Source organism: Panicum virgatum, chromosome 4N, assembly GCF_016808335.1.
Source record: "Panicum virgatum strain AP13 chromosome 4N, P.virgatum_v5, whole genome shotgun sequence".
Lineage (NCBI taxonomy): Eukaryota > Viridiplantae > Streptophyta > Magnoliopsida > Poales > Poaceae > Panicum > Panicum virgatum.
Genome location: NC_053148.1, coordinates 36,269,005 through 36,296,126, shown reverse-complemented (window position 1 = coordinate 36,296,126; position 27,122 = coordinate 36,269,005). Strand labels below are relative to the sequence as shown.

The window sequence follows — 27,122 nt, the reverse complement described above, 5'->3', positions numbered from 1 at the left end:
TATAATGGAAGAGAATGAAGAAGATTATGACGACCACTTTCTTAACCACGATGGATTCGGTGCTTTCGATGACGATACTGCCATGGAAGAGCCTGAAGTAGAGGCAGTAGAAGATGATCCCGGCAATGATCTTGGGCAGGCATTGCGCGGTGCACCGAAAGATTGTGAGAGTGAAAAGGAGAGGATAAAGTTACAGTAGATGTTAGAGGACCACAACAAGTTGTTATATCTAGGCTACGAAAATGGATTGAAGAAGCTTGGCACCACCCTGGAGTTGTTGCAATGGAAGGCAACGCATGGTGTATCTGACAAGGGATTTGGTGAATTACTGAAACTTAAAAAAAATACTTCCTAAGTACAACGAATTGCTTACCACAACTTATGAAGCAAAACAATTCTTTTGCCCTCTAGGATTGGAGGTACAAAAGATACATGCATGTCCCAACTATTGCATCCTCTACTGAGGTGATGAGTATGAGAATTTGGATGCATGCCCTGTATGTGGTGCATTGCGTTACAAGATCAGAAAAGATGACCCTAGTGATGTCGAGGGGGAGCATCCCCGGAAGAGAGTTCCTGCCAAGGTCATGTGGTACTCGCCTATAATACTACGTTAAAAGTGTCTGTTTAGAAATAAAGAGAATACTAAGTTGATGCGATAACACAAAGAAGAATGCAAGCAAGATCCAATGTTGGGACACGCAGCTGATGGATCCAAGTCGAGAAAAATAAATAGAACCTACAAAGACTTTGCATTGGATGCAAGAAACATAAGGTTCAGTTTGAGTACAGATAGCATGAATCCATTCGGTGAGATAACCAGTGGCCATATCACTTGGCCTATGACTCTATGCATGTACAATATTCCACCATGCCTCTGCATGAAGCGAAAATTTATTATGATGTGCTGATGTTTCTCCTAGACCCAAAGTAGCCCGGGAATAACATTGATGTGTACCTAATACTATTGGTCGAAGAACTCTTATTGCTAGGGCACGAAGAAGGCGTAAAGATGTGGGATGAATACGAATAGCAGGACTTCAACCTACGAGCATTGTTGTTTGAAACTATCAACGATTGGCCTGCTCTTAGTAACCTGTCAGGACAAATAAACAAGGGATATTGAGGCTGCACACACTGTTTAGATGATATTGTAGAAAGGTTGTAACAGGAATCTTCATCAGTTTCTTCCCATCAGACATTTAGACATTCAATATAAAAGGAAGGCAAGAATTTCAAAGGGCATGTGGACCACTGAAACGGTTGATACACCATAGTGGTAAGGACGCTTTTGAAATGGTAAAAGATGCAGTAGTATTTGAGAAGGGACCTGGTAGCCAACCTGTTTTGACAGAAAATGGAATGGTGCCATGTGGAAGAAGAAGTCTATTTGTTCAGAGCTACCATACTGGAAAGCTTTAGATGTCTGCAATGCAATTGACTTGATGCACCACACGGAGAATATTTGTGTCAACCTGATAGGATTCTTGGGAGTGTACGAGAAGACAAAAGATACACTAAAGCATGACATGAATTGTAATGTATGGAAGAACGGGATGCCCCACATCCAGAAAAGGAGAGATAATGGACGACACTACTTAAGTCCTATCCGTTGTACTCTTAGCAAAGAATAGATGGAAAACATGTTTGAATACTTTAGCAGTACCAAGGTTCCATATGGATACTCCTCCAATATAAAAGGTGTCCTAAATTTGCCAGAGAAGAAATTCATAAACCTAAAGTCTCATGGACGCCACGTGCTTATGACTGAACTTATTCCGGTTGTATTGCGGGGGATTTTGCTTGAGAATATCCGAGTAACCATTGTAAAGCTATGTGCCTTCCTAAACGCAATTTCTCAAATGGTAATTAACAATCTAATAAAGCTGCAGAACGATGTGGTACAATGTCTTGTGAGCTTTGAGTTGATATTTTCATCATCATTCTTTAACATTAGACACATCTTCTAGTGCACATTGTGAAAAAGATTAATATACTCGGACCTGTATTCCTGCACAACATGTACCCTTTCAAGAGGTTCATGGGGTACTAAAGAAATGTGTTTGTAACCGTGCCCATCTAGAAGGAAGCATCGCTTAGTGCTTATCACTACAAGAAACCATTTATTCCGTGATGGAATAATTTCGTCATAGATCGTTGAAAATTTGTCATAAAATTTTGTTCGTGATGTTTTCGAGCAGCGTCATGTATTGAGCGTCACAGATTAAATCGAATGACGTTTTCTTCGAAATCGTCATAGATCAGCACAATCTATGATGTTTTTTACTGTCATAAAACACTCTTAGGCCCGTACATCCAAGCCCAAGCCCATTATTCATGACAAAATTAAACGTCACAAATATTTGTCACAAATGTTTACCACGTGGCAGCCAGCATGGCTAGTAATGTGGATAAATGATGATGACGGCCCATTGGTTAGCAGGCCCATTTTTTAACTGGGCCGGTCAGTTGGGCTATTTTTTGAACCACTATCAAATCAAAGACCACCAAAAAGGCCCATAAAAAATTGAGCCCATCAATTTAATCCAATTTCTCATACCATACACCAGAATGATCAGTACAACCCAAAATACATATCAAATTTTAGCAGCCCAAAATAAGTGATACAATCTCATGTTTACATTGAAAAGAGATACAACAGCCCAAAATACACCAGCAAGACCTATAGCACCAAAAATCAAAGCACATGATACAAGTAGCAATTTGATTCCAGAAGCAAAGTAGCAAATGCTCCAGAGCACCAACAGGACCTGCAACACCAACAATAGATCACACAGGTTTTCACGCTCAGCTTGCTCTATAGTAATGCAACCTGACAAGGGAAAAGAAATACTTATGATTAGTTCAGTCATCTCATCAGATTTAAGTCCAAACAAAGTGACATAGCTGCTAAGGTGAATTTCGAACATAAACTCTCCACTAGTCATATTAAACCTATAGTTTCAGAATAAAAAAACTTATTGTAATCATGTTACAAGTATAGATCCAAAATATATCAATGTTCAAGAACACTATCTGACAGTAATCTCACTCACTGAAGATAAAGTATGTGCATTTGATAGTGGCAATAAAAACATAAGGTTTGAAACAACCTATAACCATTTGTAGTAAGGTAATTAACCATTTGTGAATCAGGAAATCCTTGCCCCCATTCAAAAGTGGCTTTCTGAATTGAGTGTCAGCTTGGTATAAGTGGCAACAGTAAGGTGACACAAGTGAGAGTGATGTTTGAAACAAGACTCTTGCAGGAAAGGAAGCAGACCTCGGGATGCCGCTGCGTGGAAATGATTGAATAATTTTTTGCTTGTGTTGTTGAGACGTACTCCTGGTTTGACAAATAAAAGAGCTGGTGGACTGGTACTCATGGTAGTGTGCATGAAAGCTGGTATGGTGTTGTAGCAGAAAAATAATAGTAACGAGAACCAAGGATAGCATACTCCATGATTTTGCATTGCAAGACCCCTAGTTTGGAGCTTAGTGATGAGTTCGGTCTCGAAATTGTAAAATTCAATCATAAGCCAGTAGTCAGGCTATGCATATGAAAGATTAAGAACTCAAAAAATGAACAAGTAGAAAATTAAGAAATGATCATGGTTTATGCTTTGGTCCCCTGGTCATGCAGGGATCAATTCTAAGATATAGCTATGCCTATCACTTCCGCTCTCCATCCAAAACTCATGGGGACAAGCTCAAATTTAATCCTCTTGCATGTACTACAGTTCCAGTTTCGCTCTCAAATGCAGTAATTAAAAGATCCACTTCGTAAAGAAAACCTTTAGTTTTCCTTCATGCATACAAGGATTTAAGGAAAGGTTTTTCTTCATTTCTTTACCACAGCGGCACAAATGAATCCAAGTGGGCGACATATCAGAGGGGGAAAGACTGAGGGGAAAAAGATCTGCAATTCTGCATAAAGAAGTAAACATTTTACTCTCTGGGTCTAAACGAAAATGAACCAATCTGCAAGAAAAATAGATCTGAGCACTTGGAACTTGCCTTTTTACCTCTGACCAAGCAAAGACCATAGATCACAGTTGTGTACTGCACATTTGAGAAGAAATCGAGACAGATTTTGCATCCAGTATAGGTGCAAGTGAAGTAAAATGGCTTGAATCCAATGGGGAACAAAAAAATCAGAGGGATCCACTTGCTTGGACGGCGCCTGAGCAGGCGAGCGGACCCCAGGCTTGCGTGGAAGGGGCGAGCAGGCCTATGCGCTCACGAAAATGGTGGCGCGCGGCTTGTGGCGCGGCCGAGCGGCACGCACGCGCCGGCCTGGCTCAAGTGGCCAAGGGGCCCGCTCCCTACAGCGCCGCCTTGCAGCACGAAGCCGGACCTAGGCCCGCCATGGATGGATCTTGCTCCGGCCAGGCCCCCATGGCTGGGCTCCGGGGCTGGGATGGCGAGGAGGAGGGCGGGTGAGGTGAGGAGATGGCGACGCTAGGGGGCTCGTCGACGTGGAGGAGCTCTAACAGGAGGATAGGGTGGTGACGAACGGCGGCGGCGCGGAGAGAAGATATCGCGAGAGGATGGAGGGGCGGCGAGGAGGGAGCGCCGGCTAGAGGGAGGGGATCAGAGCATCGAGAGGAGGGGCTAGGGTTCTGCTGCTTTTATATCATGGGCGAGCAATTGGAGCCATTGGATCGGAGATGGACGGTTAAAAACAGTTGGGCCATTTGGGTTGAAATGGGTCTGGTTTGCATAACATTTTCTCTTTTTTTTTATTTTATTGCACTTTTGTGAAGTAACATATAAAAATAATTATCTTGTATACACCAACTTATTTTTTACATGTAATAGACAATATTTAAGTTGACTAGTAGGAGTTTCAAGATTTTTTGAATAGATTTGGTATATTTTGTGAATTAAATGAATTTCTATGTGCTTTTCGAAAGTAATTCCAAGTTGAACTATGTACCTCTAAACCAATTCAAAATATTATAGAAAAATTATATTTAGTCTCATATGTTCAAGTCTAGCCCATGTCTTGGAGATAGATAAAAAATTTAATTACCTTCTAGGGACAATTCAAACTTCTATCTCCAAGTTATTACACAATAATTGCAATAATATGTAAAGTTGGTTGAAAAATTCTAAAAATTGACGTGACAATATATTTTTTGTCCATATTATATCCATAAAAAACTTAAATGATTTCACTAAAATGGAACCACACATTGTTCACAAATAGTTACATCTCTAATATTGTTTCTTACAACTCAACTCAAACTTTGAGATTTAAGTGCCATATAACTTTTTTGAACTTGTATGAACTTCAAATTTCGACACAACCTTAGGTTTACCATAACATTAGATAATGTGAAGTTACATTATCAATTGTTATAAAAAATATGTTTTAATTCATACTCTACTTAGGTGTAAAAATAAGCCATATAAAAATTATCCAGTAAATAGCAATTTACATAAAACAGACGGCATTAAATGAAAGATCATGATTTTAGAAAAAAAGTGGAAAAAAGCATCGGATTTGGAGTTATTATGAGGTATAAATACTAACTACAAATTTTAATTCTGAATTAAAAAGAGAAAATGAGTCACACATGTATTGTTCTTCATCTCAGTTGGCGCAGACTTTTGTTTGAGTAACGTAGAGTGTTTAAGTAAATTTGATACCGTGTCTAATCCCAAATTTCTGTAGTGGTGTAGTGGTAATGGAAGCTTCCTCCATACCTGAGGTCTCAGGTTCGAGTTTGCTCGCCAACCATTGGGCCTTTTTAATTTCTTTTATTAAATTTTGAGTACAAAAGAATTGTAACGTGCATCCTTACCAAATGCATACATTTGGTGCAGTGGTAGTGTTGCTTGGACCTAAGCCTGTGGTCTGGAGTGCGAGTGTTGGCTCCAACAAATTGTTTTGCGAGCCAAGATTTTTTTCCCAGGGCCGGACGGCGCGCCAAGATTGTTCTCACCTTGTGATACCTTTTTTCTTTTTGTATTCTCACATTGTGCTATGACAATAATTCAAAATTTATTAATTGCGATGGATTTGCTAAAACGTTACAGATTTCGGGCTCGTTCATGACGAAATCAATCAACTGTCATTGTGTTATGGGCTTTATATCCATAGTTGCAGATCCGTGACGATATCTAAAAACATTACGAAAATTTCGTCAAAAATCGTCACAGATTAAATGGTTTCTTGTAGTGTTATAGAACAGAGGAGGCCATTGAGTTTTGTATTGATTTTATTAATGATCTTAAACCGTTGGGGTTCCTGAATCGCGATATAAGGTGAGAATAGGTGGAAAGCGCACACTAGGAAAGAAATTGTATGTCTGCACAGATGATGTCTCATTCAAGAAAGCGAGTTACACGGTTCTTCAATAATCCTCCTTGGTGGATCTATATATCGAGGAACATAAGAAGATTCTACTCTCCGAATTCCCAGAAAAGTCTGAGGCCTAGATAACATGTCAACACATGGACACTTTCGCCGGTTGGTTGCAGAAACATTTAATGTATAACATGAATATTAGTGAATAGCTAGTCTTGTTGGGTAGGAGACCATCTTGAAATATCTTAATATTCCAAGGGTACGAGATAAATGAGAACACATTTTACATGATTGCCCAAGATAAAAATAGCACCAACCAAAATAGCGGTGTCCGTATGGATGCCACATACAATAATGGAAAAAAGAAAACATATTACGGTTACACTGAGAAGATACCAGAACTAGATTACAGTCCCAATTTCAAGGTGCCTCTGATTTGGTGTATTGTGGGTGAAGCTGATTGGAGGGGGTAACAAAAGATCAACACAGAATGATAATAGTGAACCTCAACAATCTTAGGTACAGAGACGAGCCATTCGTCCTAACCCAGAATGTCGTTTAGGTTTTCAACATTAAAGACTTATTCAACAAGCAAAATAGAATTTAAGGGGATAAACAAGCAATTGGATGAGCCAAAGCGGCATATAGTTCTTTTAGGAAAAAACAAAATTATTGGAGTCGAGGACAAAATAGATGTGTCAGAGGATTATAATAAGTTGGTTGACATTTCACCTTTCGTAGTCAATGCTGATCCATGTATCCTGTTGGCCAATGAGAATGCTCCGTATTTGTGCCGCGACCATAAATGAGGGACATATGTGAAGAGTAAGTCTTTTACCATACTAGTAGTTGCTGGTCTTCAATGTATTAAAATCAAACGCTCGGTATAACTCTATGTCTAGAACAGAACAACAGAACGTGGACCAATAAGGTGTGGGGCGTTCCTATGATTTTTGGGGTTAGGACGAGACGGGGGCCAAGCTGTGCCTTGCTATTGGGGTACGCCGACCTGACGGACTTTGAAAAAATCAGTGGTAAATTACTGTAGTTAGTTGTTAATGGTCTATTACGACCCCATCATTTGATACAAGACCCTGATGCTCTTGCAGTCTGGCTTCGCCCCTGTAACGAGACATAAATAGAGGCCCAAAGAAATTGTACACTTTTATATATTATTTTACAAAAGAAATCTTTAGTATACTCTCGCAGTGAAAGTGATCGGGTGCTCTAGCCTAAGAGGGGGAGGGAGTGAATTAGGCACTATTAAGACCATAACCTATGGCTCCAACTTATTTGCACAAAACTTAAATTAAAACAAGCTAACTAGATGTGCAACTACGGTTCACTTTAGTGTGTAACCCTCATCCCAAATTTTTTTTGCAACCAATAGCCAATTCTAGCAAGATACTACACTAAGAAGGTAAAGTCACACAAGTTGCAATATGAAATGTGGAAGCTTAAAGAGAGAGATGAGAGGAAGCGAACTCTTGACACGAGGATTTATTCTGTGGTTCGGATTGCCACAAATGCGCCCCTACGTCCACGTTGTTGAAGCACTCACAAAGAGTATCGCTTCCCGGCAGTCAAGTCTCTTCCGTGAACACAATCACGGTCACCTTGATCCCGATCTTTACTAAGGGAGATTGCCCACGAAGGAGGGGTCTCTGTCCCCCGCACAATGTCGTCGACGCTGCTCCACACCAAGCCGGAGGGTCGTTGACTTGCCGGCGAGCCACCAATTGCTCCAAGGGGCCGGCGCACCGTAATACAAGTGTGGTTCACTCTAGAACCAGCCACAAGGATCTCAACCTTACTTGTTGTAACATCCCAAAATTCGCTAAGTTGATTCGTACGCTATTTAGTTTCAAAATCGAGTTTTCGGTGTTGAGCTCAAGTTTTTCCTAAAGCCTAACCCTAATATTTCGGGAACTTTTCTCTGTTCCGCCCGATCTCCCGATCCCTGTTAGACCCGACCCCGACAACCAAATCCGCCGCCCTATTCTTCCTTGACCCGCGCGTCGCGCTCACGGGTGTCCGGCGCCGCGCGTGGCCGACCGAGCGCCGTGTTTTCGGCGCGAATCTCTCTCCCTCTCTCTCCTTTCCCTTCTCTCTCCCCTTCTTTTCTTTTTCTTTTCTTCTTTTCCTTCTTTTTCCCTCTCCTCTCTCCTTCCCTGCGCGCTCGCCCACCCTTCTGCTCTGCCCCGCTCCCGAGCACACCCCCGAGCGCCGCTCGCCACGCGCGCACCGGCCCGGCTCCCCGACCTCGCTCTCCCGCGCGCGTCCAAGCCACGCTGCTCGGCCCCGCCTTCCCTACTCTGCTCCGCGCGCCACCACGGCCGCTCCCTGCTTCCACACGCGCGCGCCCGCCTTGCTTCCTGCTCCCGCACGCCGCGCCGCCCGCCCGCGCACGCACACACGCGCACGCGCCCGCTGCTCACGCCGCGGTGCCCGCGCACACGCCAATGCTCCCCGCCCCACCGCGTGCACACGAACGCGCGCCTCGCCGTGCCCACGTGCGCACCGCGACGCCGACCGCCCGCGCAGCCGTGCCATGCCGCTCGCCCGCGGCCCGCGCGCACGCGCCGACGCCCTGGGCGCACAGCACCGGTGACCTCGGCACAGCGCCGCCTGCGACGGTCGCCGCCTGCCCGAGGCATCGCGTCACCTCGCCGTCCGCACCACCGTTGACGCCCGCACAGCGCCGCCTACGCCGGTCGCCGCCCGCTCGAAGCATCACGTCACCAGTGGTCGCCTCGCCACCGCCCAGCTGTCGCCATCCGCGCTACGCGCCACCACGGCCCACTGCTCGCCTCGACGCTCGGGCAGCACAGCGCCGAGCCACCCCACCCACCGCCATTAAAGCCAGCCGCAGAGCCCGCCAGTCCGTCACCGCCGCACTCCCACCTCCACCGCCTTGACCGCCTATAAAAAAGGGCCGAGGGGCACCCCCAAGCTCCACGACCCCCACTCCGAGCTACACAGCCCCGTGCCTCTTCTCACCGAGCTCCCTAGCGCCGCCACCGGAGCTGCCTAACGCCGACACCGCCTGCTCCCGCTGCCCCGCCTCCTCACCGCACCTCAGGCCAAGGTGAGAGGGGGAATCGAACCCCTGCACCCCGCTGCCCCTTTTCCCCTCCTCTCCGGCCGCCACCGTGACCCCGAGCCATCGGCCCAACACCGCACAGCCCCGCTACCTCACGCCACCGCGGCCAGGCCGACCCGGGCCGCCTCCGCCCGAGCTGCGGCCGGGGATCGACCCCGCAGGCCTCCCCTCTCCTTTTCCCCTTACCCCGGAGCCGCCCCGAGCCCTTGGCCGCCGGAATCGGCACCGCCGGCGAGCCGCCTCCCCCTCCCCTATTTCCCAGCGACAGAGCATTATGCCCAAAACCCCCTAGCCTTCCCTGTTTTTGTAAAAGAAACCCCCACCCTTTTAACCTTTTCCCTAAGAAGCCCTTCCTGTTTCCTTATTTTGCAAACAAGCCCTCCAACTTATAAACCCAATAATAAATAAACCCCTACACTTTTTCTAATAGGCCCAGGTATTTTTAGAATTGTTAACCAAGCCCTTGTCCCCCCCAAAAAATATTTACAAAGAAGCCCCTGGACCCCGGTTTATCCCTAATCACTCCTTTAACCTATCATTTCATGCACAAAACGACCTCGGATCTACCTAAAACTTTACCACGCCTCTCATGACATAATGTGGTCCATGCCATTAGAAAACCGCCCGAAAATATTACTCCGAACTCCATAACTTAATTATTCCTGATTCGAGCTCAACGATAAATCTTTTATTGTCCGTTTCTTGATTGTGTGCTTGTTTGTATGCGTCGTAGACCACAGTATGAATGAAGGAGAGCCCGTGGATGAACAGTACTGCGAGCCCGCGAACGAGGACCAGTACTGCGAGCCCGCGAACGAGGACCAGTTCCGCGACCCCGAGCCCGAAGGACAGTGCTTCGACCAGGACCTCCCCGAAGGCTTCGAAGACGGCAAGTTCAATCCCGGCCTTTGATGCATGTTTCAGTCCTAGTTTTTATAAACATAACCTGTTGTCCTGCTTTATAAAATCGCATATGTTTTGCCTGCATGAAAACACGGTTGGATAGCCACCCCTTGATTTGTTATATCCAGACCTTGACCACCTAGATTAATGTCTGATTTTGCTTGGATGTTAATCGCTACTAGAACGCTTAGGACTCTACACATAATGCTATTTGTTTTATGAAAGAAAATGCGTGAGTATGTGGAAAGGGATAAAAGTGGTGTTTGTTTTGAAAAGTGAGTTTAGACGGGATGGATGGCATTTCTGCGGGATTTGCCATTTGGTGTGCTCGTGCCTGTGTGGCAGGGCAAGGAAGGGAGATATCCATCTTGTCACAACTAAGGACCGAGTTGGTGTGTTATCTCACCTAACTCCACTATCGTGCAAACCACTCGACCGTTGAATGGGCAACGGCTTAGCATAAACCCCACTAGTTGATGTGATAGCCATCAGGAGGGCTGAGAGCAACGGGTGCCCAAGGAGAAGGGATAGGCTCAGTGTGACTTATACCCCGGTTATACCTCAGAGTTAGGTCGATGACCCCTTGGTAAATCCCGTGATGGCAAATCAGGTCTAGCTAAGGTGGGTAATGGCTATGTCGGGATCTACACCGACACTACGGTGCTCGTGTTGTTGTACCCGCTTGTGGGTAAAGTTGCACACCTTTGCAGAGTTAAAAGCTATTCGAATAGCCGTGCCCACGGTATTGGGCGAGTTACGGTGTGGTCACATAACTAGTATTTCTTTGGGGATGGGTTAGCGTGAGTTGTTTTGGAATTGTGTCCGGCAGTTGTGCCGTGTGCTACGATGGACGGGAGTCCGGTAGCAGTTTAAAACTTGAACTCCGTGTTACTCAATTCAAAAACTAGTTTCTGAAATGTTTTCGGCTAAACAAACCCCTGCATAAAATTTAGCTTTCCGTAAATTAAACCGTAACCTTATCCTTGTTTTACCCAAGCATGCTATTCTGGTATAACCCCCTCCGTGGGTGTGGTTGGACTTGCTGGGTACGTTTGTACTCACCCCATTCTTACTTTTTACAGAAGAAGACCCAGACTTCGTACCAGGCGACACCGAGTAGGGTTATCGTTCTACACCCAACCTTGCCTGTGGAACCGGCCGTGTTCGAGATGATTTCACTGACCCAGTACTCTGAGCCCGAGCTAGATCCCATGTGGGTCGCGCTCTGGTGTTATGTCGTAGCTTGGTTACTTATTATTATCATCTGTATCGAGTGTCCTCCTCGGAGGTTTGTGCGGTAATGAACCATCTGATGTAATAAATGTGGCATCAGCCTCCTGGGACTGATGTTTGTATCACATTTAAGTTCTCTCTTATGAGGGGACGCTTCACTTGTTCACTCACTCAAGAGCTAATCTAGCACTCACACCTTACAAAACTAGTGCTAAAACCTAAGGATATGATCAATGAGCTCTTGTATGGCTTGTAGGTGTTCTTGGGTGTGTATGAGATGTTTTGGGACTCCAGCAATCTTCAAATGGCCGGGGTGAGGCGTATATATAGGCCACCAAGTCTTGTAGCCGTTGCTCCAACGGCCAGCAGAAAATAGCATGCCATCGGATGAACCGATGCCTCTGCCTGGGGTAGCGTAGGTTCATCCGGTCACTCTCAGACCCGTAGTAGCCGTTGAGCTTCTGACACACTGTCTGCGACACCACCGGTCTAACCGATGACTGTGTGTCGGTTAAACCGGTCACTCACAGCACTCAACTAGTCGTTGGCCTCTTTCTCTCCTGCTGACGTCATTACACCGGTGCTATGCTCCGATGGACCACCGGTTCAACCGGTGCTGAAAACTTGGCTCTTGCGTGCTTGACATCATCTCTGGAACATAGTACATCCAATGCACCAATGCCTAGCTTGACGCCGTCGGTTCAACCGGTGACTTGGCTATCTTGACTTGGTCTTCGCTTGATCTCCATTTGGTGCTCAGATTTGCACCGATGCCAAGGCGTCGGAACTTCCGACAACCATCGGATGCACCGATGCTATATGCATCGGTTCTTCTGGTGCTCCTGTTTTCTGCAGAACTCATCCAATTCAGCATTTCTTTGAGTTCTTTCTTTCATGTATTGCTTTGTATGGCCTTTTTACTTCATCCCTGGGATCTAGAATTGTTCACTTAATAAAACCATTAGTCTCATTGATTGCGTTGTCATACGATCACCAAAATCACTCGAAATGGCATAAATGGTGCCATGTTCGTTACAATCTCCCACTATTTGGTGATTGATGACAACACAATCAAAGCAAGCATAAAATTTGCAAGAATTGACAAATTGAACTACTTACACTTGCTTGGATGCTTACCATCATCCAATGACGGTTTGGCCTCCCCCTAAAACTATGATCCCCCTTTGTTCCTCCCCCTATTTGCTACTATTCTATCATATGTTGACTTGATCCAGTCGACATTTTCCCCCTTTGGAATATACTTTTCCTTCTTGGGAACATCTCTCCCCCTTTGTTGGGAACATGCCTTACTTTGATCCACATTTCTCCCCCTTTGGAATCAAATCACCTAAAAGGTCTTGCACCTAAAATGTCTTGCAAAACAATATTGCTCAAGAGAAGATTAGTAGTCTAGGGAATTAGTTTCGTGACTTATGATCCAATTGTATGATATCAATGAAGATACCAATTGAAACTTTACTATGGTGGATCACAAAATCACGAAACTAGCATAACATGAGCTAAGCTTTCCACAAGTGTGTACATAACATGATAATGTGAAAATCAAATGTACAACTAAAAGATTCAACAAGAAAGCTTAAATCATATCATGCACGGAGGTAGCTCTAAAAAAGATAAGAAATTGACAATTATACCATTTGAATGAGTTTAGAACCTTGCATACCTCCGGGGGACTAGTTTACCTTGCATGTACCAATTGGAAGTGACTTGTAATCAATTGAAAATCTTTAAAGGAAGAGCACTTGGTACATCAAGGTTAAGAAAATGTATGAGCTCATAGCCTATAAACTTAGATATGAGCATTTAAGTTCAATAAAGCATGACTCAATATGCATGAAAGCACAATTTATCTAATCACTCTTTTAGAGTTGTTTGTTCACATTGAGCGTGGATAACATTCTCTTAGAGTGTTAACTCCATCGTGAGACTACAAAAGATAAACTTGCAAACATGTTAGTCTCAAAATCACAAACCATACAGTGAACTCCCCCTAAATGTGTGCATTTAGTGTTTGAATCACCAAGCAAATGTATGCACATTGATTTTGACACAATTTGAGAAGTTTACCCTATAGTTTGTGTTTATGGTACACATATGAAATACATACCTCATGAAGTTCACGTACCATGAAGGGCGACTTTGTGTAGCTTTCTACACACTTATCAAACCATGTAGGTTGCTCATGGGTTAGAATCATGACACAAGCAACCTACCATATATAACACTAGGAGATGCAATGTATGCAACCATCCTAGCAAGAGCAATGGAGCTACATGATGCTTGAATTTAAATCTAGCTACCATTACCTTATGTGGGACTTGGGCAACACATGTTCAAGTTGTGAGCTTAGCTTGTTTTGACTTGAACTTTCACTTCAACTTGTAAGCTAAGCCTCCAAATTCCCTGAAGCCGTTCTTGGCTTTAAGTCTCCTTTGGAACCCACACCGTTAAGGCCTCTTCATATTGGTGATGATATCCTTGGGCACCCAAATGGAGTGGTTCCAACTCCTTTCCTTCTTCCCAACCTTGTGAGCAACCACCTTACCATTTGTCTTCTTTTTGATTACATAGGAGGTGCTATTGCTTTTGTTCCTCCGGTTGGGCTTGTTGTAGATGAGAGAATACTTGATTGTGAGCTTCTTTTTGTTCTTCTCATCTGGAAGCTTCTTCCTTGGTTGAGGATACTTCTTGGACTTGTGGCCTTCTTTGTGGCACTTTGAGCAAGTCACAGAGGACCCCTTCTCAAGCTTCTTCACCATGTCTTCACGGTTATCTTGAGAAGGTTGGACATTGCTCTCTATGCCTTTGCCCTTCAATATATACAAGTCCTTCATGAGCCTTTCCACTTCTTGCTTGAGCTCATCATTTTCTTTGGCAATGAGATCATCACATGATTCTACAACAACATTCTCATAACATTTCTCATTGCAAGGGTTAGAGCAAGAATCATCAATTAAATTAATTCAAGAAGTTGAAGCATCTACCCTAGAGATAGGAATTGCACAAGGGATAGTTTGCTTTATTTTCAAAGAGTCATTAGTATCATTAATGCTCTCAAATTTTAATTTGAGCTCTTCATGCTCCTTGATAAGCAATTTGAATTTGCACATCAAATCTTCAAAATTTATAGCAAGAGAAGCATTTACATCTTTGAGAGTATTAAGGTTTTTAATTTCTTTTGATTGCTTCTTAATGACTTTTTGGTGCTCATGAACAAGGTCAAGAAGTTCATCAATTGAAGGAGAGTCGGAGTCATTATCACTTACATCGCTATCCATACCTTTGGCCATAAAGCAAGTGTTGGATGATGATCCCATGTGAGTGGTGAATTTCTTTGATTCATCACTTGAACTTGATTCTTCACCACCGCTAACCCATTCACCAAATATGGCAAATGATTCATGCTTGGGCTTCTTCTCCTTCTTTTGCTTGTTTTTCTTGAACTTCTTCTCAACCTTCATAAGTTGGTGGTGAGGCCCATCTTTGAGGAAGACCATATACCCCATTGAGTTGATTTCCTTCAAGCATTTGTTCATCTTCTTTACTTGCTTGTAGAGGTTGGGGTGCATTGGCTCTTTTATCATCACTTGATGAGTTTCTTGCATCCTCTTCTTCCTCGTCACTTGAGCTACTTTTGATGGCCATCTTCTTCAACTTCTTGAGTTGTTTGCATGCAAGAGCGCTATGCGTTGGTGAAGAAGGCACTTTTGCCTTGATGTCATTGCGTAGCTCATGGGCGATCACCTTGTTGAGGACTTGATTTGGTGTCATTGTGGTGAGATCTTTTTTATATAGAATTGTTGTCACCAAATCATAGTCCGGCCTTCGGAGTGAGTGAAGGATCTTGCGAATGAATTCAAAATCTTCAATTTGTTTCACACCTAAGGAATTAACCTCATTCACAAGAGTATTCAATCGTGAGTACATAGATTCGGCATTCTCATCATCAAGTTGCTTAAAACTATTAAGCTTATCAATGAGAACATGATATCTTTCGTTGGCAACATCCTCCGTGCCCTCATGGTTCTCGATGATAGTTTGCCGTAACTTTTTAGCATTTTCACAAGAATAAACACGATTGAACACATTATCACTAAGAGAAGACAAAATTATGCATTTTGCGGTGACATCATATTGCTTCTCTTATTGACCATTATTTTTTATTCCCTCACTCACAACTCTCCAAACGTTTAGCCCCGTCGCTTGGAGATGGGTTTGCATCAAAACCTTCCATCGTTGGAAGCCCATGCCGTCGAACCGTGGAGCGGGTCTAAAAGGATCCATTATTTCCCCCTAAGAGCTAACTCACTAGGCGGTGAAGCCTACCGATCTAATGAGCCGGTAAACACAAATTTGCCAATGGAGCCAGCGGCGGCGTGTGGCGGGGCGGAGGGGCGACGGCGCGGTGGGGCACCGAGTGGTGGCGAGGTGGGCCAGCATGGGGCATCGCGGTGGCCTGGAGGTCCACTAGATTTGGCGGGCGGGAGGGCGCTCGCTTGGATAGCGGAAGGCGACATGGACGCCGGTGCGGGCTCTCCATCCGCTATCGCATACTGGAGGACGGTTTACGATCCTCTAGTGCGGATAGCCTTAGTTTTGGGCAAGCAAGATTAGATAAAATTGCCCCATTATTCCTTCAACCAAGAGAAAAAAGCAGTATAGCTAGGTGGTTTGGACCGATTTTGCTGAATCTTGTTCGAAGACCTGTAGGAACAACAGCAATGGCCAATTTGAGCACGAAAAAGAAAATGGCGCATCATGCATATGTATGAATTGGACTGCTATGTCATGTCGACCCAACTGGCCCTTTACTATATAGATTTTTTTAAAAAGGCCACTATACCTGTACTTTGGGTATTTTATTGAAATTTTTTCATCGTAGCTAAAATGGCCACATGAGAACATGACCATTTTCTAAAGTGTACAAACTACTAGATGGTACAAGTTTTGAGAAAAAGAAAAAGTTAATATGGAACCATTTGAAAGTCAAATCAACCATTATATTGTTTTTCTTGAGCAATGAACTATTGCTGCCCGCACAAACCAAAAATACAATGCAACACCTCATAAGCGTTGAACAAACTAACTTTTTTATAGATACAAAAGATCATATATACTGAAAAATTCAAGGTATAAAAATAGCTAAAAATATTGTATGAGCCACCACTAGAAAGATCCCATAGATGCACTTTGTTTACAAGTATTTTGTATCTAAAGGAACTTAGATACTCCTTCGATCAAATTATACATCAAACACCATGACCTTAGGGAGCTAGAAGTTTAGTTACAATGGTCCGGCCAGCCCACCACATTTGTGGGCTAGTACCTCTCCTAGCCTAGGTCCACATGAGCCCATTGTAGCCAACTAAAATCTTGGGCTAACTCAACTGGGGTCATCCTCACAGCATCGCTGGACGAAACCGGCCCCAACGCCCCCCCTCCCCTAAGGTCTAGTGAACCCTAACCTTCTCTCCACCTCAGTCGCTATGCCAACACCGCCTTTGCTGACAAACAATGGAGGACTGCCCACATTATATGTTATATATGCTCCCCCGTTATATCGATTTTCCGATGTGGGAATAAATCTAACAATCTACCTGATCACACATCGGACCCAACGCTCTCCTGTCAAGACAACAACATGTGACTCTGGACTTGTTCCATCCCAATGTGACCCTGCAAATGTCTCCTAGGTTTACCAATCATCAGTTCTTAGAGCACATAATGGTCTGGCCCAGCTCATCACACTTGTGGCGTAGTGCGCCTCCCAGCATAGGTCCACCGAAACCCACAACCAACAAATAAAAGACCATAGGCCTAGCTCAATCCAAAACACTAGCTTTGTGGGCGGAGGGCTGCCTCCATTCCAACATACTTTCTGGAAGTTTTTTTTAATCAACTTTCAATGTTTGGGATTCGTGCAAACAACCACGACTATTAGATCCACACCTAAACCCTAACTTCCTCTCTCTCTCCACAACATTCCTCTCTCTCCCTCTCTCCTGCCCACCACCTGTGCCTGCCGCCTCCCCGTGCCGCGCTGCCCGTTCCCGCGCACACCACCGCCTACCTCGCGCCACCACGTGCCTAGCTTGCCGGAGAAGAAGGGGCCCCGATAGCCAGAGAAGAATCTCTCTGTTCAACATTTCAGTTTAATATTTTCAACATTTCGTGCTTCCCATTTCGACATTTCGAGTCTCAACATTTTGAAAGTCAAATGTTGAACCTGTTTAAGAAAAACATTGAGTTATCCTATCAAAATGTTGAACATATTTGTAGCAGCTTGATTTATCTGCACAAGATAATTAGACTAAAATAGATTTTTAAAGGTAGATGGCTTATCTATCTTCTAGAAGATGCATAGGAAGCCCTGAGGGCTGCCCATCTTATATGTTATACTCTTCACCATCGATTTTGAATGTGGGACTAAACCTAACAGACTGAACATGAAATTTTCAGGTTTCCTTGGCACCTATTAATAAAAGGGCTTAGTGGTCAGTACCAAGGTAAGTAATTTGTGAAAGTGTATGGATAAACTTGAATTGTATTGTGCAACCCAATATCGTAGCAACAAAATTTCACATATAATTTGTATAAATATTTAAACCCCAAAATTATAGAGATATATATAGCAATCTTACTTTATAGCAATTTTTACTTATTATTCCGAATGTTTGAACTATAAATATTTCAAGATAACGGATACGAGACTTCATATTTGAAAATGTTCTCCAAGTACTTCAAATTGATTTGTATTTGCATGTTAAAGTTTTACTGGTGTCAGACTCGACAAATTTTTCTTTTCCAAATAGTAAATTTAAATTTTTGTGAACATAAATAGTAAAATTTCATGTTCCTGATAACTAATGTGTGGGTTTTCTGAGATTATTGTACTGTTCCTTGGAACTTTTCTCATTGTCAATCGCGAATGCGCAAGGACTATTTTCACCGACGTCTGTATTCACATATTAGTAGCATTATCCAAAACAACCCAAAAACTTGGAGCCATCTGACATTTAGCCTCAAAACATTTAGGCCTTTTTTGGAATTTGATATTTTTTCCTGAATTTTACGTTTTTCTGTGAAACTGAACGGAATCTTGAAGTTCCTATGTAATTCTTATAAAATTCCTGCCTTCCAAAAGAGACATTAATTTTTTGTCATGGACAAAATACGTACAACCTTGTTTTGAGGCACAACCGAGAAGAGGAACTTTACAATTGAGTAGTGGCTCCACGCTTCCTTGTGGTTCCTTTACTGTTTTCTTCAATATGGGATGGAACAAAATAAACAAACTCCCTATACGGCGCTATCCGTGATTCCCATGTCACTAAATCAAAGTCACCCTTTGGACGGACAGCCGGATTCATAATAAGATCTCCGATCCGCACCTTTGGTTGTTGCCTTTGCGAAATCTCAGCTTGACTACGAGCAGGCAGAAGGAGCACAGGAGAACTGGTGGGACAAAGTTCGTTTTTTAAATCCACTGGACAGCTTCTTTTTATGCGCACTGTCAGATCCTCACCAAATGTTAAGAAGTTGTTTTCCGCAATATTCTTGTATATCTTCAGCATAGAAAGCCAAAATTCGAGGTACATATTCTTCCTTAACACATCGGTCACTGAGTATGCTCCCACGAATGACCGTCTCAACATTGTGGCAAATTCTCTTGCCACTAATGTCAGTTTTGGATGATCCTCTGGATTTGCACTGCCAAATGCTAATGTCTTAAAAAGGTAGCTATATTCCTCGGGCGATAAACTGTTAAGGTATATTGGCTTCGTGGTACCAAATCTTAATAAGCTTTCGGTTGTACATAAGATTATCACCTTGTTTCCTTTGTTTATGCATGCCACTGCTTTGTAAAATCTGTTCCAGTCCTCGTCATCAATATCTGAAACAAGTGTAATAACAACCAAGGTCCTTGCAGACGGATACCTTTCATGGTCTACTGTCCTGAAGGTGTCTCCGTTCAAGTACAAAACTGTAGCAAAGAGGTTGTGAACTTTCTCATCTTTGTATGCGTGTGCTACCAGTGTTTTCTTCCCAACTAGGTAGTCACCCATGATTGGAAGTACAGTTGGTGCACCCAGAGGGTTGTGCTGCAACAAGAAGTTTATGACTCGTTGCTTCTCAGTATGTCGACTAAACATAAAGTTGTCAACATAAAGGTATGTGTCATAGGGTCTGCAACTCATGCGTTCACATCCCCCCAGAAGCACAAAAAACTCAGTTATACTAGAAACAACGTTGTCAAGATTTTGCAAGGCACCTTTCAGATCAGAGTGACCAGTTCTGTGATTTGACTTCCCAGTAAGGGTACGAAGGCGTTTCAGGGGAGTGGAAATATAGAAGGGCAATGAGCCACTGGCCTGCTCATCGAATACCTCATTGATCAATTGGTGACAATTGGCAGAGTCTAGTGCATCATAACCACTGTACATTGTCTCCACAAGCATCTTCAGTTGTAAGAGCATACCAGAGTTGGTGGTGTATCTGCCATCTGCTTCCTCAACAACTGTGTGGACTCTTAGCAAGAGCAGTTGCAATCTCTCCATTTGCTTCTCTTTTGACCATGGATGGCCCATGTACTTGTTCATAAGAGAGGAGATGAATCGGCTGACTAATTCATTGGTAAGAACAGACATGATCATTTCCATCACGCTCTGAAGGCTCCGTTATCCTGGAATGAGACAATAGCCTTGTATTTATAAGTTGGTTTCCGCAGGTAACAAGCCTAGACAGCTAAACATGAACTAGGGCACAGCCAAAACGAAATATGGAATCTTTGAGTTATACAGAGCTAATTATTAGGCCAAGAGAAACATAGCATACTCATTGCTGAACTAGAAATAGTTTGTACAGACTTGCTCAACAATAATTATTATTTCCAAATATGTTTTTGGTGGCCCTTCTGCATCTATCAGTGTCAGCTGGAATCGGTCTAAATCCAATTGATAGTTTTCTATGGCTGATTATTAGTTGGTGCAGAACCATGCTTAACGTTGTCATGTTTAAAGCAGTCCCAATCCATGGCTTCCCTATGTAGTTTCTATATAAAATAGAAACTACCCTCTCATGCATGATTTCTATGGCAGTTTCTACGGAAGGTACAATTTAATGACTGTTTGCAAGTAGGTCTAATAAGGAGTGATCACTTGTGACACATCATTGTGTAACATACTTTAAATCAAAACTAACATGTGACACAACCGCCAAATTAAAACTCTAATTAAGCGTAATGGCCGTCATTTGAACACATCGGGCGCATTAGCTTGACGGCTTAATTTGGCGATCCTTTCTCAACCCACGTCACGATCGAAACAACACCGATAGTCCCACGCGAAGGTGGGCGCAGATGATACAAACACAATATACATTCAAAAATACAACAATATACAAAAGACTCGACCTTGAGTTTTACAAACCAAGTTTGAATACATACATAACCTATAAACTTTACAATACCGAAAATAAGGTCCGAATAGAGGAAATGATCTACAACTACCAAAGAGTACCCGAGGAGATCCCTAACTAAGCGTCGGGCTCCACAACCTCCCATCCCTCTGCATGACGACGGATGAACTTAACGCAGCAGGGACAGAAGTCGACATCCGGGTGTCCTGAAATAATTGTGGCAACAAACCCTGAGTATACTAATACTCAGCAAGGCTTACCCGACCATGGGTATACATAACCCCTATCTAGACATGCACAGCTTTATGGCAAGTGAGTTGTTTTGCAGAAAAGCATCTATAGTTGGATCCTTATTTTCAATATTTTAGCCACATGTTCTATATAGAAAGACTCTCATCTAATGCTGGCCTATCTACGACAATCATGTTGGAGCATTACAATAATGATTCAATGTAGTTCCATCATTTATCACTAACATTTCTAATTCATTTCTACGAGGCGACAAAGAGATCAAGGCCCTCATAACCGCGAGACATGGTGAATCGATCCGATTTAACCTTGCAATGTGGACCTAACCAACATGGCACGTATAAGCCCCGTCGGACCACACGCACCAACCCTTCCCCTCCCCGCCTCGAACTACAGGACCGCCTCACCATCATATGGTCAGCCGAGCTCAACATGAGACCACCAAAAGTAATACATGCATCCCCAATTCTCTGCGACTACTCGACTACCCCAGGAGGTGAGATGGAGTTCTGTACTTTCGAAGCAAGGTAGTACTAGTCTTATAGGTTTCGACTACCTCATACTCCTAGCATGCGGTTAGTACAATTCAATCCCCGATCAGCACTGCCACAACGACCAGTCCTTAATTGACACAGACGGGGCTAAGACAACCAGGAACCCTGTCCTGCTGTCATACCTAAACATCCTCATCTTTCCCCCGTCCGGTCTCAATTCTCCATTTATTCCATATCGAATTCAACATCGCATGTACTGGAATATAATTATATCTCATCTCTTGTGAGTAATCCGGAAATTACTCGTCTTCTAAATGTCCTATATCTCGCGAGTGCAAGAGATCACTCGTCTTCTACCGGAAACCCATTAAGCATAGCACTTCTATCGTCCTATACATACTAGTATAACTCCGGGAATCCTAGGGATCATGCAACTAGGGTTCCAAACAATTCCTAAACCTAATGCACAAGTAATAGTTACGTATATATGTGTCATAATTTAACATAATAGGATGTGCACCGGGCCTTGCCTTGTGGCTATTGCTCAGAACTAGGATCAGACAGGCCTTGGGCTGGGTTCTCACGCCTCTCCTCCTGTGCTTGTTCCGGCTGCTCCTGCGGTGCCGCAATCACCTCAAACACGGCATCCTCAACGACGGATGCTACACGAATGCATATGAAATAATTAAGTGCAGCTCAATGATGCAACTACTACACATCAAACTGAAATGCCTTGCGGACTGTCCGCACCCAAGTGGCGGACCATCCGCGGTTCAACTCTGCAGACCCACCAGACCCAACTACCTCACTGGACAATTTCTATACTGGCTGGCGGACTGTCCGCTCACCCTTAGAGGACTGTCCACAATACACCCACGCCAAACCTCCAGAGACAACGACGCCTCTGGGAAGATCTTAAACTCTACTGCGGACCATCCGGCCCCCCTTGGCGGACCGTCCGCAGTTCATTCTGCCAATTCACCAGAGACGACAACGTCTCTGGACAAAATCCTAGACTCTACGGCAGACTGTCCGGCCCTCCTTGGTGGACCATCCGCAGTTCACCCCTGCGAACCCCACCAGACAATTTCATCTTTAGACAAACTTCGATCCCTACGGCGGACTGTCCACTCTCCAATAGTAGATTGTCTGCTGTACAATTTGCGAAACCACCAGAGACAACATCATCTCTGGACAACTTCTAACCTGACCGGCAGACTGTCCGCGCCCACCTAGGCGGACCGTCCGCGACTCATATCCCTAGACACCGCACAACAGGTGGCAGCAAGCACGGCGGTGGCGGCAGCGGCCGTTCACCGGCGCCGGCGGCGCACAACGGAAGGGGAAGAAGGCCGGGGAGCACAAGGAACTCACCACGAATCCATTCCTATGGTCGGTTCAGGCGGAGGATGACCGGAGAAGCGGATCGACGGTGGAGAAAGCTTCAAGCGGGATCCAATGGTGACCGACGGCGGTTGGGGGGATTCCGGCTGGGAGAAGCCGGGCTGGGGGTTGGGGAAGGTGGAGGAGGTGCTGGGGACGATGCTCGCACAAGGAATCGAGTTGTGGTGGCCAGAGGAGGGAGATCGACGGAAGGAGGGTGACGACGGGGTGAGCGAACGAGCTCTGCTCGTCATTGGTCGAAGTGAGGAGAAGGAGGACGAATGACAGGCGGGCCCCACATCCATCCAGATAAATATCTAGGTGTCGCCTTGGCGGACCGTCCGCCGCCCCAGAGCAGACTGTCCGCGAGGCAGGTGTTACAATCCTACCCCCTAAAAGAAATCTCGTCCCGAGATTTAATGAATGGTTAAATGGAGAGTTAGAAATTGGTGTGTACCTCGATAGACTTGTAGCAATTCCGGACATTTAGTCCGAACAAATTCCTCCGTCTCCCAAGTAGCTTCCCGCTCAGAGTGATTGCTCCATTGCACTTTATAGAAATAACTGGTTTGATTCCGAGTGACCCTGGTCTTGTGATCAACAATTTTAATTGGATACTCCGGATAGACAAGATCGGGCTCCAGTTGCAATTTTTCTATGTCAATCACCTTTTCTGGAACACGGAGGCATTTCCAGAGCTGAGAGACATGGAAAATATTATGAACCCCGGATAAGTGAGCAGGAAGCTCTAGGCGGTATGCCACTGGTCCACACTGCTCGCTAATAAGAAAAGGCCCAACATAGCGAGGTGCGAGCTTTCCCTTCACACCGAATCGTTGAACCCCTTTCATTGGAGATACCCGTAGATAGACATGATCCCCCACTTGAAACAGGATATATTGACGCTTCTTGTCTGCGTAGCTCTTTTGTCGGGATTGGGCAATCTTCAAATTTTCCTGAATAACCCGAACCTACTCTTCTCCTTCATTTAACATATCGGGCCCAAAGAAAGTTCTCTCCCCAGCTTCTGACCAATTCAATGGTGTTCTGCATTTCCGTCCATATAAGGCCTCAAATGGAGCCATCTTGATGCTTTCTTGATAACTATTGTTATAAGCAAACTTGGCCAATGGCAAGCACTCATCCCATTTTTGATTATAGGTGAGCACACGTGCTCTAAGCATGTCCTCCAATATTTGATTTATCCTTTCTGTCTGGCCGTCGGTCTGGGGATGATAAGCCGAACTGCGGAGGAGCTGAGTGCCGAGGGCGGCGTGAAAATGCTCCTAGAACCGGGCAATGAACTGAGCACCCCGGTCTGAAATGATTGTCTTTGGAATTCCATGCAGACTCACAATACGATCCAGATATAACTGGGCATATTGGTTTGCTGTATGTGTGGTCTTTACCGGCAGAAAATGCGCGGTCTTGGTGAGATGATCCACAATAACCCATATCGAATCATACCCCTTGGAGGTCTTGGGTAAGCCGACAATGAAATCCATACTGATGTCCTCCCACTTCCATGAGGGAATACTCAGGGGATGCAAAGGGCCGGCTAGTCTCAAGTGGCTCGCCTTAACCCTCCGACAGGTGTCACACTCGGACACATATTTCGCGATTTCCCGCTTCATCCTTGTCCACCAAAATCGTTGTTTCAGATCTTGGTACATTTTATTACCGCCCCGGTGAATTGAGTACCTAGAGAGATGAGCCTCATAAAAAATCTGCTTTCGAAGTTCCAAATCCTTTGGTACTACCAGCCGGTTCTTAAACCATAACACACCCTCGCCATCAAGCTGAAAACATGCCACACGAGGGTCACTTTCCCTGAGCCTTTGCCTAATATTTTCCATGCCAATATTATTTCTCTGAGCAGCACTAATTTGATCCCGCAGTGTTGGAGTGAGGGTAATATTGGTAAGTGTACCCTCAGCTACTATAGCCAGATTCAACTTCTCAATCTCTTGGCATAGAGTTGCATGCATAGGTGTTGCTGAGATGCAGTTGCAACTTGCCTTTCTGCTCAATGCATCTGCCACAACATTGGCCTTACCCGGGTGATAATGAATTTCCAGATCATAATCCTTAATCAATTCCAAACATCGTCTCTGGCGCAAGTTCAGCTCATTCTGAGTAAAGATATACTTGAGGCTCTTGTGGTCAGAGTATATATGCACAGGATTACACAGAAGATAATGGCGCCGGATCTTTAGTGCATGTACCACTGCTGCTAATTCCAAATCATGAGTGGCATAATTCTCTTCGTGTCGCCTAAGTGCTCTGGAAGCATAAGCAATCACCCGCTGATCTTGCATAAGGATGCAGCCGAGGCCCGTACCTCATGCATTACACACAAACATCAAGGCCAGAGTAATACCTGGCTAAGCCAAAGGCAGAAATGAGAATGCGGCCAAGACTCATACCTGATGCATCACAATAAACATCGAAGGGTCGAGTGATATCTGGCTGAGCCAGAACAGGGGCCGACGTTAAAAGCTTTCTCAAAGTCTAGAAAGCCTGATCACACTGGTTATCCCAAACAAATTTCACTCCTTTCTTAAGCAATTCTGTCATGGGCCTAGCAATTTTGGAGAAGTCCGGTACAAACCGGTGATAATATCCTGCTAGCCCATGAAAACTTCGAATCTCGGGAACAGAGGTAGGAGCCTGCCAATTCAGGACATCCTGAATCTTGCTGGATTATCAGAAATCCCTTTGTCTGAGATGATGTGGCCCAAGAACTGGACTTCCTTGAGCCAAAAATCACATTTGCAAAATTTGGCATACAGCTTATGTTCCCGCAGGCGCTGAAGCACAATGCGGAGATGCTATGCGTGCTCTTCTTCATTCTTAGAAAATATAAGAATGTCATTGATGAAAACCACAACAAACTTATCGAGCTCAGACATAAACACTGAGTTCATGAGATACATGAAATGAGTAGGGGCATTTGTTAGACCGAAAGACATGACTAGATATTCAAAAAGCCCGTATCAGGTGGAGAAGGCCGTCTTGGGAATATCCTCAGCTCTAATATTTATCTGATAATAACCAGAGCGGAGGTCAATTTTTGAAAATATCTTGGCCCGAATAGCTGATCAAATAGAATGTCAATCCAGGGAAGTGGGTATTTATTTTTGATTGTGACGGCATTCAAAAGTCTATAGTCCACACACAACCTGAGGCTTTGATCTTTCTTTTTAACAAAGAGTGCAGGACAGCCCCAAGGCGAAGTGCTAGGACGGATGTACCCCTTATCAAGTAATTCCTGCAGCTGCTTCTTTAACTCGGCTAGTTCATTTGGTGGCATACGATAAGGTCTTTTGGAGATCGGTGCCGTTCCCGGTTGCAATTCAATGGCAAATTCCACGTTACGATCCGGTGGCATGCCGGGTAAATCCTCCAGAAAAATGTCCGGGTACTCACACACCACTGGTATGTCAGCCAAAGCCCCGCCCTCAGTGTGATTCACAGTGGAAGTGGTTGACTCAAGGTTCCTTAAAGGTAAGGTCATAGACCCCTGGTCAGATGGTTTTATGTGCACATAATGTGTATTAGTGTCTTAAAGAACTCCTTGTTCCTTCATCCAGTTCATGCCAAGTATAATATCCACTCTTTGAGTTGGGAGTACTATAAGATGTGCTATAAATCCTTTTCCTTGTAACTGGAGATGCACTCGCCTGACAATTTGGTTGGTAATTAATTGACCCCCGGGCGAATGAATATTGTATGGATTTGGCATGTTTTCTATTTTTAATCCCAGCCTAACAACGCACTGCTTGCTAATTAACGTATGAGATGCCCCAGAGTCAAACAATATGGTGACGGGATGATCGTTTACAGAAAACGTACCCGCCATCACTGGAGCTCCCTCAGGAATACCCTCGAGGGCGGTGTAGTGCACTTGCCCCGGCTTGAAATGAGCCACATTTTGCTTCTGGCTCTGCTGACCGGACTATTGGCCCTGCTTTGGTGGCATCGGGCAGTTCCGTGCAAAGTG

At 44.4% G+C, this 27,122-nt stretch overlaps 1 long non-coding RNA gene across 1 annotated transcript; it reads right to left on the bottom strand.

The window, feature by feature from the left end:
* Window positions 1–2,506: 2,506 nt before the first annotated feature.
* LOC120670813 lies at window positions 2,507–4,597 on the bottom strand. The gene is made up of 2 exons (XR_005673380.1): window positions 4,026–4,597; window positions 2,507–3,927 (listed from the first exon to the last, which is right to left on the bottom strand). It is a non-coding gene; the product is annotated as an uncharacterized LOC120670813 (long non-coding RNA).
* Between the last annotated feature and the right edge of the window lie 22,525 nt (window positions 4,598–27,122).